The sequence below is a fragment of the Setaria italica genome, chromosome V (genome assembly GCF_000263155.2).
Source record: "Setaria italica strain Yugu1 chromosome V, Setaria_italica_v2.0, whole genome shotgun sequence".
Classification (NCBI taxonomy): domain Eukaryota; kingdom Viridiplantae; phylum Streptophyta; class Magnoliopsida; order Poales; family Poaceae; genus Setaria; species Setaria italica.
The window spans coordinates 27,557,424-27,561,605 of NC_028454.1; the positions used below are offsets into that span (position 1 = coordinate 27,557,424).

General features: G+C 35.4%; 1 long non-coding RNA gene across 2 annotated transcripts; it reads right to left on the bottom strand.

Annotated features, from left to right (window-relative positions):
- Positions 1-602: 602 nt before the first annotated feature.
- Positions 603-2,873, bottom strand: LOC111257448. 2 transcript variants are annotated; one of them, XR_002677980.1, is made up of 9 exons: positions 2,754-2,873; positions 2,517-2,640; positions 2,355-2,424; positions 1,957-1,966; positions 1,669-1,862; positions 1,463-1,580; positions 1,135-1,394; positions 947-1,022; positions 603-852 (listed from the first exon to the last, which is right to left on the bottom strand). It is a non-coding gene; the product is annotated as an uncharacterized LOC111257448 (long non-coding RNA). The 2 variants fall into 2 exon arrangements; XR_002677979.1 differs by having other exon boundaries at positions 1,957-2,424.
- Positions 2,874-4,182: the final 1,309 nt, after the last annotated feature.

Consider the following 4,182-nt stretch of genomic DNA (forward strand, 5'->3'; position numbering starts at 1 on the left):
TTGACTCGTGTCCTAATACAACTTGTAGGTGGATTGTCCTGTTACTGGGGTTGTATATTGGTATATCGAAGTTCATTTTGGTGTATGGTAAGGATTGATTCGTGTCCTAATACAACTTGTAGGCATATTCTTTCATGTTGTCTATTTCGTGCGTTCTTTGCGAGTTGGGATTGGTTGAGATGAAGTCCGTGGATGATTTTTTTTTCTTCTCTTTGTTTGAGATACGGAATTCGTGTGATTATATGATGGTGTGGACCTCACTCAATAAACCATCCTGTTTTAGTGCAAGGTACTGACAAGACAGGATGTCACGGTTAAAAGTTGTCGTTAAATCTGCATGTGTGCAGTGTCACACACATGCAACAAGCATCCAGGAGCAAATAAAGAATAATCACTTTCACGCAGTGGTGCACGCATAGACCCGTCCCCGGCAGGAAATATATCAGTGGATTTTCCATGTACGTACGCAGGCATATACGTACAGAGATGTTCCTGTTAGGGTCTCATGGCTCGTGCTATTTTGTTCTGACCATGCCATTGGCATGCAGTGACACACATGCTCGCAACTTGGATCAAGATACGGTACAAAAGGTTTGTTGCAACTCAAATAAATTGTACTAATCACATAAGTATAATACGGACTACGATTTGATACAATTTATCTTCATCATTTGAATGTTTTAAGCTTCTTTTGATTCACTCATATTGACATCACCCTCTTTCTTTTCACTTTTGAGTATTGCTGATACAACTTATAAAGTCCAGGACACCGGAGGGCATATTGTATTTACATTCATTATCTTTGTATGTTAGTAGTTGTCCCAAAATTCGCTTTCTGAGCTCGCACCCATCCTGTAGATTTATAATTTTTTGTAAGGTAAACAATCAGCATTAAATTTATATATTTAAATAAACAACATTAATTTAAAAGTTCCATGATACTAACCTTTAAAACTAGCAATTGTAGTTCTTCATCTTTCCATGCGGACATGAAGAGGGAAACAAGATAACAGGATAGTTCCCTGGTATAAGATAGATTTTTTTAATAATCAAAGTTATAAATAATATTCTAAAAATGATTCAAGATAGCAAAAAAAATTAGTATATTTAATCTTCATTTAAATGTAAGTTTACCTATCATAAATTGGAACATCAGGTATGATTATTTGACGCCACAGGAAAATATCCTCATTCCATGTAGACCCAGGGCATGTTTTTGACATAGCTTTTGGTAAGTATTCAGCTATCCATAAAAGTTTCTTCACATATCTTGCATTTGGATTGTATTGGTAAATGGGGTTAAGAGGAGTTGGATCCAAAATGTATACTGTCCTGGTGTCTTTATTGAGTACAATCAGAATGAAGCCACCATTGAATTCTATTAGCATAAGAATCTACAATTAACAAGTTGTTAGAATAGTGAAAACAGCGGTGGTGATAGATGCAGAGATATGTTCCTTACTGTTTTGCATCTTGAAGCACTATATGTAATACCAGGCTAGCTACGAACAGTCTCCGCTAGCCGTTCCACATCCAAGTTTTTACGGTAGTTCAGGTGTCATCCAAAAATCTATAGTAACCTAGGAAATTAAATAATAATTATTTAGAAAGGTGGTCGCAAGGGATGTGTACATGCATATAGACACATGATAACATATAAGAACATACCTAAAATTGCATGTCTAGACAATGCTTTGATACCTTTGGTCTTCTTCACTATTTCAATGTTGTCGAACATAATCTTTCGTATGACCAAATTTAAACAATCACGGTCCATGGGCACATCCTCATTTAGCATTTCCTGCAGCTTTTTGATAGTCAAGGTAATGGAATATGGCTTGGAGTTTTGGATCCATACATTCCTAAAAAATTATTAGGAAAATCAAATAGTGTATGCTCTAAATTGTATTTGAAAACTAAAAAGATGTCGAGCAGTAGTAATTTGAAGTGGCTTACTTCAATGTTTCTGCACAATTAATTGATTTGATGTAGTCGCAAAGGCCACCAAGTAACTCATGCACACTCATTGTAGAAAGAATGGACATTAGTGACTGGTATTTATTTTGATCTGATAATGGCTCTAATTCTTTGGATTTCATTTCATGAACAAATAATGATTCTAAATCTTTGGATTTCATTCTATCATCTTGACTTTCCAATATCACAACATCATTTGAATTTTTCTCAGTGCCATGATTTTGTAGAGACTTGGTAGTCATTTCTGCTATGTTTATTTTTCAACATAATAGTATACCGGCTAACTTCTGTCTAAATTGACTAATATCTTCCTGTAAAGTAGCAATGAATGTGGGTAAGTATAAAAATTAGTATGACATAAACTATATAAAATATACCTGTGTAATAGCATGAGATAGTGTCTCTCCAGTCCAGGTAAACTTGACCATAAATAGACCACAAGATGAGCTGTATGAAGAATAATTATTGAAAAAAAGGTAAACAATCTTACAGAAGAATAACTATATTCCACAAAAAGAGGTTAATGTGTTGAAGCATACCCGTCTTTCTGGGTTGGTTCTTCCAATTGTTCTATGATCGTCCATTCAGTAACTTGCAGGTTTTTCCAATTATGGTCAATCAACTCTTCCTATTTTTCAAGAATGCTCAAATGACATCCTTTAGCTATAAATAAATTGAATATATTAATCAATAGCTAAAGCTATTCACATAAGTGGTGGATCATATAGAATATGTTATTACATAAATAAAGGGTGATAAATGCTATAGTAATTTACCATATTAGTGAGGTCATCTCAATGGAACTTCCAACATAATGAGTCCAGTACTTGTATCTCACAATTTTTTACGTTAAGAATAGCTAAGTACCAATGTGTTTCTTCTATATTTACTGGAAGTAGAATCTATAAGTAAGACATTGAATTAGTTGCAGACATGCACAATTTTTTTAAAAAAAGCCAAACCTAGAATTTGTAAAATATGAAAAATACAAACATAGATGTTACCATTTCATGTTTTAGATATTTTTTCACAACCTCCGTAATAAAGTCGCCACCTTCATTTATTCCAAGTACTCCATCTCTTTTTAACAGTCCTAAAATAAAAGGATTCTCATAATATATTTTAACATCATTCATATTTCGTAGATGAGCGGTATCCTTTATACAACCATATATATGCCTTGATTACCTGTAAAGATTAAAAGATACATCAACAGTCATTAATGATAGTCAAAAAATATTTTATGAAAGCGTACATATATCATCATCCATGTATTTGCTTTGATCTAGCAGGCACAACAATTCTTTTTGTTTGATAGATATATGGTTTATCTTCACCAGTAGATCAGATTCCAAAGATACTATTTGAGCACAAAAATCCAGATCTCTCATTGTATAATCTGCAAAAAACTCAAGTAATTTGAACAATCATAACTGAGGGAACTAACAATGTATAATGAAACAAATACAAAATACCTTTTGGGAGATAATCATATGCTTCGTCAACCTTAGTTTTGCTTTGTTCTCCTGATTGCTTAATTACGTCTGATTGCTTAATTATATCTGGTGATGGATGTGGTTCCAATAGGTTACAACAATCAATCTGGTTATCTGATTTAGAAACAATCGATTCAGAATACTTTAATTTTTTTAATGGCCTATCATCAAGATCCACACCACTGGGTGATTAACGTTCAAATCCATTATCTGCAAAAAATAAAGCATGAGTCCTAACAGAGGCAATGCGTAGATTCTGTCATTTTGTGTAACAACAGCAATAAGCAGACTCTCAACGAGATTACGAGCGCAACCAGACTTCTCAGTTCTTATCCGGCGACATTAGAATTTCTCTTCAATGAGATCGTGAGCACCCAAATCAGGATTGGTGCCCGATGAGTTCAGGAGGGCTCAATATTCCTCTTCTTCTATTTATATTAGATAAAAAATACCAAATCAAAGAAGTTCTTGTTGGGTATGAATTAAGTTCAAGTTCTTGTTGGTTACGACAGAGAATACGTATCGCAATACTTCGCCGGCTGGGAGTCGATCTCCCATGGCAGCATGCACCACGCATGCAGAGGTGGTCGTGCGGCCAGCACCGCGCGCGGATGCCGTGGCGGGCGGTGGTGCGGGCAGCCGGAGGATGGCGAGGGGGCCAGCAGCGACCTTTCTTCTCCCCATGCGCAACCTCCCATGGCAGCATGCA